At 38.0% G+C, this 11,939-nt stretch overlaps 1 protein-coding gene across 1 annotated transcript in view; it reads right to left on the bottom strand.

The window, feature by feature from the left end:
- PLAT (plasminogen activator, tissue type) overlaps nt 1-10,519 on the bottom strand; it is a 38,093-nt gene extending 27,574 nt beyond the window's left edge. Inside the window, exon 1 of the mRNA XM_051975598.1 lies at nt 10,411-10,519. The gene's annotated coding sequence lies outside the window, so the exon portion shown is untranslated. The remainder of the gene's footprint in view (nt 1-10,410) is intronic.
- Nucleotides 10,520-11,939: the final 1,420 nt, after the last annotated feature.

Raw genomic sequence — 11,939 nt, forward strand, 5'->3', positions numbered from 1 at the left:
AGAAAAATGTTTCCAGGTATTTGTTTCACAAAGAATAAGGTGATTTTTTCCCACCTGATTGTATCACAGGATCTCTCTGATCCAAAATGTACCAAGTGTAACCCAATGTTAGTCTATGGATTTCTTATGTTTTTTGGTAGAAACTCACCGAACCTTGTACAAGGGAAAAGTGTCCCACAAAGAAGGAAAGTCCAGGCCCGTGGTCCGAAAAGCTAACATGCTCTTCCAGGGAGGGGCAGTGAAACTTTTTGAGTCAAACCTATGGCATATTTCTGATATTCCAATAAACCCATGTCTCACCCCAGTTGGTATCTTTTCTAATGAGTGATAGGGGAAAAAACCTAAGACGAAAGTCAGGAGAAATGAGTCTCTATGAAATTCTTCCATTAACGGACATTTATCTAGTCACTTACAGTTTAAGATCACTTTCCGTATAATAGCTCCTTCTTAACAACTCAGCAGAATTAAGTACTAATGCACTGGCAGTTTAATTCTCATTTACAAATGAGAAAGGAGGGTGCCATAATGGCTAAAGAGCTAGTCTCAGAGCCTGAAAGGGATGATTATCTCCCATCCCCACCCAACACATGCAAGCATTGGCTAAGAGACCCTGGCCAAGACACTTAATGGTTAATATCTACACAAAGCTCTTGTCCACGAGGAGTTTACAATGAGGGATACAACATGTTCACACGTAAGAGGAAATCCAGGATATATACAAAGTAAATGCACAGTGATTTAAGGCAAGGCAGAGGACACGGATGACTGGGGGAAATCAGGGAAGGTTTCTGGAAGGAGCTGATACTTAAGCTGAGCCCTAAGAAGCTAGGGATTCCAAGAGCAGAAATGAAGAGGTATTCGGGAGATGGGAGGCAGCTTGTGTAAGAACAGAGCAGCAAGCAGTCCAATTTGGCTGGAGCATGAGTAAAGAACCTAAGAAAGCCACATAAATCAGCTTGGATAGACCAGTACAGCTTATGAGAAGCTTTAAATGTCAAACAAAGGAGTTTGTATTGACCTCAAGCATCCAAAGAGCTTCAATTTGGAGCCAGAAGTGATCTAGAGGCTCTTTTGTTTGACACTCTTTGGGGTAGGAACTGATATCTAAAAAAAGATTAAATGAATTTTACAAGGTCATATAGTTGGATAATAGAGAGTATTGCAATTTATGGAGCAGGGAAGTGATATGATCAGGAATTTGGTTTAGGATTATCACTTGGTGGAGAATAGGTAAGAGAAACTTGAGGCAAGATGACAGATTAAGGGGTTATTTCGATGATCCAAATGAGAGGTAATGATGGCCAGAACTGTGTGTGAGTGGAGAAAAAAGACAGAAATGAGAGATGGTGTAGAAGTAGAATCTTCCAGACTCGGCAATTGATTGAATATAAAGAATGTGGGAAAATGAGAAGTTGCGGATAATGCAAAGGTTTGAACTTGAGTGAGATGGAAGGACACTAGCCTTTAACAGAAATAAGAAAATTCAGAAGAAGGAAGAGTTGAAGAGGAAAGATAATAAATTCCATTTTGAGGATGCCAAATTGAGATGCCTATGGGACATTCAGTCTATGGAACTAGAGCTCAAGAAAGAGACTAGTTCTGAATGTATAGATCTCAGAATCATCTGCATAGAGATGATCATTAAACCCATGGGATCCAAAAAGGTCACTGAGTAAGGAAGTGTAGAAAGAGAAAAAGGCTCAAGATAGTACCCTGGTAGGAGAGGTGAACACTCATAAATAGGGAATGGGATGATAATCCAAGGAACAGGAACATGGAGAACCAAGATAGAGTAGCTTTAGGAAAACTGAAAGAGGAGAATGTATCCATGAATAGAGCCTGGTCAGCAATAAAATGCCCAATTTTGAGGCAAAAGATTAAATTTTGATTTGAACTTGTGGAATTCAAGATGACTCCAGAATATTTCATCTGAAAAGCCCAATAGGCAGATAAAGATGCATGACTGGAGCTTAGGAGAGACATGCTAGGGCTAGATATATAAATCTGGGAGTAGTCTCTATAGAGATGCTAACTAAACCCAGAGACACTGATGAGGTCACCAAGTGAAAAAGTGTAGAGAGAAAAGAGAAAATTTCCAGGGTCTTGAAAGAGATCTACAACTCAAAGGGAGAATATGAAAAATAAGAGGCTATGAGACCTGCAATCTGGATCAGTTCAGATCCTAATTGGGCAAGCTACTTTAAAAAAAAATTTTAATAAGATTTTATTTTCCCAAATATATGTAAAGATAGTTTTACATGTTTCTTTTACAAAAGTCTTTGTAAGACTTTATTTTCCCTCCCTTTCTTAGCTCCCCTCTCCCAAAGACAACAAGCAATCTGATATAGATTAAATATATGCAATTCTTTTAAACATATTTCCATATTTGTTATGTTGTGTAAGAAAAATCATACCTAAAAGGAAAAACACATGAAGGGAAAAAACACACAACAAAAAGATGAAACTACTATGCTTTGATCAATTCAAATCTGGCCTCAGACACTTTGTAATTGTGTGGCCCTGGGCAACACACTTAAACCTGTTGGCCTCCCGTTGATTCATCTGTAAAATGAGTGGGAGAAGAAAATGGCAAACCATTCTAATATCTTTGTCAAGAAAATCCCAAAAATTATAATAAAAGAGTTGGATATAACTGAATTGCATCACCTGAAGTTAGAATCAAGAGAGATATGGGTTTGAATTTTAGCTTTCACCTTTTACATACAATTCAAGTAATTTCTTTGAACCTCAGTTTTCTCCTCTTTAAAACAGGATATTACTTGCACTACTTATTTCACAATGCTTGTGGGGAATGTTCACAATGTTGTGGGGAACATACTTTTCAAATCTCAAAGTGCTATAAAAATGAGATATTATTTAAATGATTACAGCCCAGCCTAAGCTTGTCCAATAGACTGTTTGCAACAACAACAAACCCAAAGGAAGAGGGATTCCTTCTGAAAACTCTAGTTACTCTGCTCATTGAAATTTTAACTTTGAAGCTTGAATTTAAATAAATCCTGAAAACATCATGAAATAGGATTCTTTTATAAGAATCCCTCTGGCTAAGAATTGGAAATCAAAAGGATGCCCATCAACTGGGGAATGGCTAAATGAACTGTGGTATATGATTGTAACGGAATATATTGCGCTATAAGAAATGACAAGTAGGATGCTCTCAGAAAAACCTTAAAAGACTTATATGAACTGATGCATAGTGAAGTGACCAGAACCTAGAAAATGTTACACACATTGATAGCAATTTTGTCTGATGAAAGACTCTGAATGACTTGCCTATTTTCAGCAATACAATGATTCAAGACAATCCTAAAGGATTAATAAGGAAGCAATATTATTTGAATCTAGAGAAAGAACTGCGATTGATTGAAAATTGACTAAAAATATTATTTTTCACTTTCTTTTTTCTTTTATTTGAATTTTCTTGTTCAAAATGATTAATATGAAAATGTTTTACCTTATTGTACATATTTAACTTATATCTGATTATTTATTGTCCCATGGAGAAGAGAGGGAAGGGAAGGAAAGAAAGAATTTGTAATTCAAAATTCTGAATTAAAAATATTATTTTTTTTTTAAAAAAAGGATGCTACACCCTTCCCAAACAAATGGTGTAATCCAGGAAATGCAATACACAACAATACAATAATGCTCCATTTTACTTTCAAGTTTCCATGCTGGACAATCAGGAAATAGAGAGCTGACGTTTTACATTATAGGGTAACATGAACTCCCTCCCCTCTTTTCTTTTTACTCACCTTTCATTATGTCACACTGAAGTATGACTAATGTGCAAAGAGAAAGAGGAAGAAGATCCCTGAGTTTGGAGTCACAAGACATAGTGCCAAATTCTTACCCAGCTGCTTGCTACTCAAGCCATGTCTCCTCATTTGCCTCCTTTCAAAATGAAAGGTTTAGAATAGGTGATTTCTAACCTCCGTTCCAGCTCTAATTTTGTAAGTGTGCACTGGAAAACAAAGCTCCACATAAATGGCTTTTATAGGTTCCAAGTTATAAAGTACACTTATCAGTTAATGGCAAAAAGCTGATGGGTGTATTATTCCCTGCTACCTCCAAATACCCTACATCCTATGTATCAACTTGTGCCTGGTTCTAACGATCCCATAAAGCTTTATCTCATACTGTGCCAGTTGTCTGCATTCATAGTGGTTTTTTATGAGTGTATTTTATTTCCTGTTCAGGGAGGGTAACCTTTACCAGATTTTATCAGATTTTTATTTGTTTTTCACTGATTCTATTACTCTGATATGCAGGTATTTGCTCTACGTGTGTTATGACCTTGTACCCAATCTTTTGTGGGGGAAGGAGGGAGGGTGGGGAAGGAGATCTAGATCTATGATTTTATCCTTATAGAAAGTTTTATTGGTAAGAAATTCCCCCACACTCACACACACACACACACACACACACACACACACACACACACACACATTTCACCAAGGCAGGTCTACAACTATTCTTTAATTTACAGCCTTAGAGAGTAGCTGGGCACTGAAAGTTTAACTGGTTGCCTTCAATTACAAGAAAAAAACAGGAGACACTGACTTTTCCAGAATCTTACCCCGGATAAGACCCATGTCTAGAGACCATGTATGGCCAGGCTTGGTTGGACACAAGACTTTGCATGAATGAAAATGTAAGGCTGGAAAATAAGGAAATGGGAACTTTCCAAAAAACACCTTCATCTTTTCTTTCTTGGTTTTTTTTTTCTCTAGTTTATGAACATCTTTCCTTTCTGTGGCCTAGATGGCCACCCCTGGCTTTGGCATAACCTTAGCTATACCCACTAAAAATAATACGTTTCTTTTTCCTATGATCATAACAAGTAGGGAAGAGTAAGAAAAGAATAACATTTTCTATGTGGTCTTTTTTTTTTTTTAATGAACCATTACTTGCGGTCAGATTTATAATCTACCCTCCCCCCATCCCTTGCTATTTTTGAGTTTTTCCAGAGGAAAAGGATTTAGAACTTCCTTTGATATACTGTCACTACATTTTAAAGTCTAACAAACCTGCCACTGCCCAAAAGGATTTAAATAACCACCTGAAATCATTCTTCAGTTTAAACTATTAAAGCTTCTATTTTTTAGCTTTCTTGTAATGAAAACTAACTCACCAAAAACAACCATCTCCTAAGAAGTATCTAGTAGTTCAGTGTTTTTCTTTGAAATAACAAAGTAACAATGAGCACACAAGTAAGAAGTTCAGGGCAAACACCTCTGAGGATGGTTCATTATTTAAGGAATGGCCTTTGAGGGGTTGGGGGAATAGGGAAAAAAAGAGCAAGATCAATAGCTAGAATTCAGAGGTACCTAGGGATCCTCCAAGATTTCTCTGGAATCCTCAGGGATTCCCATTCCCTGCTACTTTCATATGGGGTCCAGACAGAGTTTTCTGCTATCTAGTATCAGCTCAAGCAAATGGTGGACCCCTTGAAGGGGCCACAATTCAAAACGGATTGTCAAGTTCATCTTACTCAGCCCAAAGCCTCCAAATATAAATCAGGATCACAATGGACCCATTTTCAGCACATTTCCCCCAAGTCGTCCCTCCTTTCTAGTCTCTGCTGCCTTATAGACAATTCCTGAAAACATCCAATTAAAAAACTGCCAAGCAGATAATCCATAGTACTATTACAGCTGGGAACATTTAAGCAGCAGCTCTTGGTGCAATTAAATATCTATCTATTAACATATAATAGTATTCTAGTCCAAGCTCTTCTACCAGCCAGCTAAGTGACCAAACCTACTTTTCTTTGACAGTAAATTCAAAGGGTTAGACTAAAGGATTTCTAAGGCCATTTTCAGCTCCAAAAGGCTAGCTGAGTTTGGTCAACGTTAGGTTAGACCATACCAGGCTAGACCTGGACTGTATTAAATCCCATCTGGGAAACATATTAGCCAGGCAAAGTCACTTAATCTTGCTTAGTCAGTCAGTTTCTTCATCTTTAAAATGGGAAGAATAATAATAGCACTTATTTTGTGCCTCAAAGGAAATAATGTATGTAAATTGCTTTGTAAACCTTAAACTGTTAGGTACACAAATGTCAACTATTATTATTATCACTATATTAAGATAAACCAGGCTTAATTAATTAGATTAAATTAGGCTATGTTAGCCTCGACTAGATTAGGCCAAATTAGTCCTCAGGCTAAGGAAATATTTTTCCTCTTTCAGATCTTATTCTCTAACTATAATCATTCTTATTCCTTGTCACTTGATTATCCCTGGAGAAGTCTATTTTATATGCAGATTAATGAAATCAATAAAATTTTATTGTCACTTATAAGTGAGTAGTTCACTCAGTAAAATAAGTCATCTGGATCCTTGTAATTGTTCTCCAATAATGATGATGGCTATAAACCATTTTCATCCTTTCTTCTAGTCTCCTATGATACTTAAGATACTCATAGTTGCTAATAGAGAGAAGCAGATTCATGACTGAGAAAAGAGAAAAGAAGTTTGTTTTTGCTTTTGGGTTTTTTTTTTCTCTCCCATGTAGCGAATTATTGAATAGTCTTGATGGATAAAATACTGGGAGTCAGAAAACCCTAAATTCAAATCTGGCCTCAGACATGTATTTACTAACTGTATGACCCTGAACAAGTCAAGTAAGTTTTGTCTGCTTCAGTTTCCTCAGCTGTAAAATCTCCCAGGATTGTTGTGAAAATCAAAAGAGATGTTTATTTATAAAGTGCTTTGCAAACTTTAAAGTGCTCTATAAATGCTGGCTATTATCATGATGATGATATTGGTAATATGAACACACAAGATAGTAAAACAGAATTTAATCACTTTTAGAGGTCCTCAGTTGGCACAGTGGACAAAGTGTCCAGACCTGCAGTCAAGAAGACCTACCTAGCCTTAGACATACTAGTTGTATGACCTTGGGCAAGTCACATAACCCTGTTGGTGTCACGTTCCTGAACTGAGAATAATCCAGTATCTCTGCCCAGAAAACCCAAAATGGGGTCACAAAAGTTGGACGTAACCAAAAACGACTAAACAAAGAGGAGGTAGGAATTTTATTCTGTCATTAGAAGTGTTAGGTTTTGAATTCAAATCCATTCTGCATTTATACTTTGGGGTTTGATCTACACAAACCAAATAATCAGATTAAAAAGGAAAAATTATTTCCCACATATCCAAATATTTGAGACCATATAAAGAATTTATCTGAAATCAAAAACTTTGGCTTGTTTACTCCTAACAACATGAGCATAATCTATAGTAGAAAACTAGTTCCTGTTCCATAATTCTGATTGAAAACAACTTATGTTATCTTCAAAGGAACCTACAAGAGCTATTGAATTAATCTCATTTCCTTCCAGTTGGACAAACCTAGAAAAATCATGAATAAACATGAATATGAATTACTGAATCTCAGAGTTGATCTCAAATGTCATCCAGCCCACAGGTGTGGACCTGTCCTACATACCTGAGAAGAAGTCAGTGGTCTTTACTTGAAGACCTCCAACGAAGGAGAGCTCACTGTCTCCCATGACAGATAGCCCATCCACTTTGGAACTGTTCTAATTGTCAGAGAAGTTTGAAGATTAAAAAGAAAGATAGATAGATAGAAAGAAATAGAGACACACACATATATCAAGTTAAACCTCTCTATATATAACTTTTGCCCATTGAACCGACGTCTTCTCTCTAGGAGCAATAGTTACAACAAATGTAATTACTCTTCTACAGAATAGCCTTCAAATATTGGAAGATGGTTATCATATACCCTCTTCATTCGTATTCCTCCCAGTAAAACATCTCTACTTCCTTCAGCTAGTTTTTTTGCAGCATGATATCCAGGTTCTCTCATTCTGATTGCTAGTCACTAAACTCTCATCAATTTCACACTGTCCTTTCTAAGATGGGATGGTTCCATATTTAATCTATATTGGATTGCTTGCTGTCTTGGGAACTGCGAAAGAAGGAGAGGGAGAAGAATCTGGAATACAAAGTTTTGGAAAGATGAATCCTAAAAACTATCTTTATATATATTTGGGAAAATAAGATAGTATTAAAAATTTAAAAAGAAAAACTAATTTTTAAAAAGATGAGGTGCCTTAAACTAAACATGATACAACGGTAGAGTCTGACTAATGTAAAATACACCAGGATTCATTATATCCCTAGTTCTGGGCTCTGTGTATCTTAGTTTAGCTTAAGATTGCACAAGGTTTATTTTTTTTTTAATTCCCATTGCACTGGAAATGCACACTCATTGCTATTTATTTACTTTTTTTTGGCTATATAATCCTATTGACTCATATTGAGTTTTACAATCCACTAAAATACCCAGACTTTATTCAACCAAATTGCTTCCGAGTCACGACACCCACATCTTGTTCTTGTAAACTTAATTTTTTGAACTCAACACTTATTCCAATTAAATGTAATTTTATTAGATCTGTCTCAATGTTCCAGTACTTAGCCTAGTTCATAGTAGGTTCTTAATAAATGTTTACTGACTGACTGACTGACTGATTGCTCTAGATTCTCTAGATTTTATTGAATCCTGATCCTGTTAACCAAATATTTGTTAATATCTTCCAATTTTGTGCCATTTAAAAATTTGGAATTAATCCCTTTCTTCAGTTTCCCCCCAGATGTTTAGCATCATGTAGACTTGGCTATAGCTGACTGCTTTAAACACCAGATGAGAGAGCTGATAACACTATTATAACCTACTCAATCAGCATTCATTTATTGAGTAAGAATTTACAAACTAATGAATCAGACTTTTCTTAAGGTTCTTGTTGTTTCTGGCTGTGTCAGTATCTCATGCCCTCGAAACAGCATTTCTCTGTCTCAAATGACACTCTGCTAGGTCCCAGGGGAGCAGGGGTACTTCTACAAATGCTATACTTACAAATGAGGAATTATCATGAATATCAGGAGAAACTGGCTCCAGACATTTGGAGATAAATGGAAATGGCCTAGGGGAGATAGGACTAAGAATGAGCCAGGTAGATTGAAGAAAGTTATTATTTGCTTGGCTAAGGCTAGCATCTCTGAAAAGGAAGGTTAGCCAACACTGAAGAGAGGAATGGTGCTATTTATAATTCAATAGCCGGGGTATTCTTACTAATGCACCAATAGGATGTATTTTTCTTTTTTATGCTGAGTGTTCATATATTGATCCAAGAACTTCTATTTGCCTAGATCCTCAAATGTCTCTATGTATCTATGAAAATGGGAGTTTTCTTCACTGGATTGAAAATATAAAAAATTATCAGCAAAACTATTCCATTTTTCCCTGTTCCTTTTTTTCCTTATAGCTTTGAGGTTTTTTTTTTGTTGTTGTTTGTTTTTTTGGTTTTTTAGAAGAGGATGAGTAAGAGGAGGATATTAGTGGCTTGGGTTATCACCAAGGAATCAGATCTCAGTTGCTAGTCCAGATCTGCCACCAAATTGCTGTTTGACTTTATGTAAGTCCCTACCCTCCTTCAAGCTGTTTGCCAGCAGTGGTCTGAGAGTTCACTACTTTTCCTCCTTGGAAAGTTAAGAAAATTAAAGATTACACAAATGAAAATCTAGAGAGGTTTATAGGCTTCCAGTGGGGTAAGTGCTGTGTGATTAAAGGATATTATTAATCTTATTAATTTGATTCTACAATTGGAGAAAGAAGTCCTTAAACGATTCACTGTGTATCATCAGTCAGGTAAGGAGGTTTGGGACAAACATAAACATAAGAACATAAAGAACATAAAGAAGAAATCTGGAGAAAGAGCACAGAGGTCTTTGTGTGTGCAGATCATTTCTCCTGTCCCCTCTACCCCAATCCTCTCACCCCCATCCAACAGGTAACTAAAATCATGCTAAAAGGACCTTTGTTTTCCCTCTTTACTTTCTAATTCCTAATTAGGAGCTACCTAGCCAGTATTAGGCAGGTAAACTGACATCATGCTAATGTCCCAGTGGAAGACAACTTCAAGTCCATTAGTCATCAGATGTTCTAATTATTTTTGCATATTGCTTTTCACTTTTCCCTGACTTTGCATATCAGAGGTTTCTTCTCCAAGGGCTATATCTATTAAACTTCCCGACCCATGTCCCAAAACTGGAAAATTGTGAATTGGCATTTTATCCCTTCTTTCTTTCATTCCCTATTCTTTATCTTCCTTCTTTTCTTCATAATATAAACCTCTCAGACCTCTGCCCTGGCTCCAACATTTCATCAAATCCCAGGATAAATGGGGAGAATTACAAGAAAGAGGTCCCTCTTCTGCCCAAAGTGTAAAACTAATCCTAACTTTCAGAAATTCCTTCATTGTTGGGCTTTGCTCAGGACTCATGACAAAGGGGAAAGGGGTGGTAGGGGGTGGGCTGACAGACAGTGAGAGAAAGGGCAGATATCCCACCTACCTCTCCTCTCCTGGATCCCTCCAATGCCTTTCTCCGAAGTTGCAGGCTCCTGGCTGAATCTCAGCTCTGAGCTCCCTGAACAGCTCCCGGCTCCTTTAAATTCCTAGGACAGAGGTGGGGACTGTGTGATGGAGTGGGCGGGCTCCTCTACTCCAGGAAAAGGCCCAATGGAGAGCCTGGAGTGATGGAAGCAAGCTGGGGCGGGTCTGGATTTTTTTTTTTTTTCCTGAGGGGCGGGAGGAAGTATGAGATAGTCAACAGAGCCAGCCCAGGCTGGCCCCAGTCCAGCCTGAATTATTCACTGGGTTTGATTGTGTAAAGGCACCCTTGAATTTCTAAGTAAATAAATAAACAAACAAGTGCAAGGAAGTTTCTTTGTCCAGATTTGAGCTCCCACTGCAGCTCACTGACATGTGATGGGAAGGGCCTAACAGGTGCAGGCCCACCAAGAACCAGACAGAGAGTGATGGATGGAGCCAAGGAATGGGACCCCCAGTGGTTGGGGGACAGCTGGGAAACGCTGACCTGCCCTAGAATCAGAGTTAGAAAGGTCATCTCGCCCAATTGTCTGTTTGAAGAGGAGGACATTGATGTCCAGAAGGAGGAAATTACTTATGCACAGTCACTGAAGGGGCAGAACCACCCAGACCTAGTGTTTTTTCCATTAGCCCACATTGCCAGTCACCTGGACCAGTCACCTACGACCCCACCCCAAAGTATCTCCCTCCACTTGTCACAGTGCCTAAAAGCCCACCCCTTGAGTTACTCCACTTGTTCTTGGCAGCTTTTCCATTTTCCAGAATCTCACATTCAAAATGGAAATACTTCTGGGATTGGATTATCCTGTTACCGGCCAGGAGCCTAAAGGAGCCTGTACCAGGACGGGCAAATGGACCGTGGGTGTGATCTCAGGGAGATGAGAAAGGGGAGACGGGAGACCTAAGGAGTGGAGGGAAATGTCAGAGACAGGATTCTTTGCTCATTTGGCAAGGCTTGCTGGTCAAGAGCCCCCATGAAAAGGGGACACCTTGGAATAGAAGGCCTTTGGCAAATTGGAACATCCATCAGAAACGGGGAGCTAGGATGAACTCCTTATTTGCACTGGAGAGATTGTTGTCTGCTAAGGTGCTCTAGCACTTTGAAAAACTGGCCTTCAAGTTCCAATGATCTTGTGATGAAGAGAGCCATCTACACCCAGAGAGAGAGGACTGTGGGAACTGAGTGTGGATCACAACACAGCATTTTCATTCTTGTTGTTCACTTGCATTTTATTTTTTCTCAGATTTTTTCTCTTTGATTTGATTTTTTTTGTGCAGCAAGATAATTGTATAAATATGTGTGCATATATTAGATTACTTGCCATCTAGGGGATGGGAGAAAGTGGGAGGGGGATTGGAACACAAGGTTTTGCGAGGGTTAATGTTGAAAAATTATCCATGCATAGATTTTGAAAATAAAAAGCTTTAATACAAAAAAAAAAAAAAAGAAAAAAGAAAAACTGACCTTCAAGGCCGACCCCAACCTGACAC

Source organism: Antechinus flavipes, chromosome 2, assembly GCF_016432865.1.
Source record: "Antechinus flavipes isolate AdamAnt ecotype Samford, QLD, Australia chromosome 2, AdamAnt_v2, whole genome shotgun sequence".
Lineage (NCBI taxonomy): Eukaryota > Metazoa > Chordata > Mammalia > Dasyuromorphia > Dasyuridae > Antechinus > Antechinus flavipes.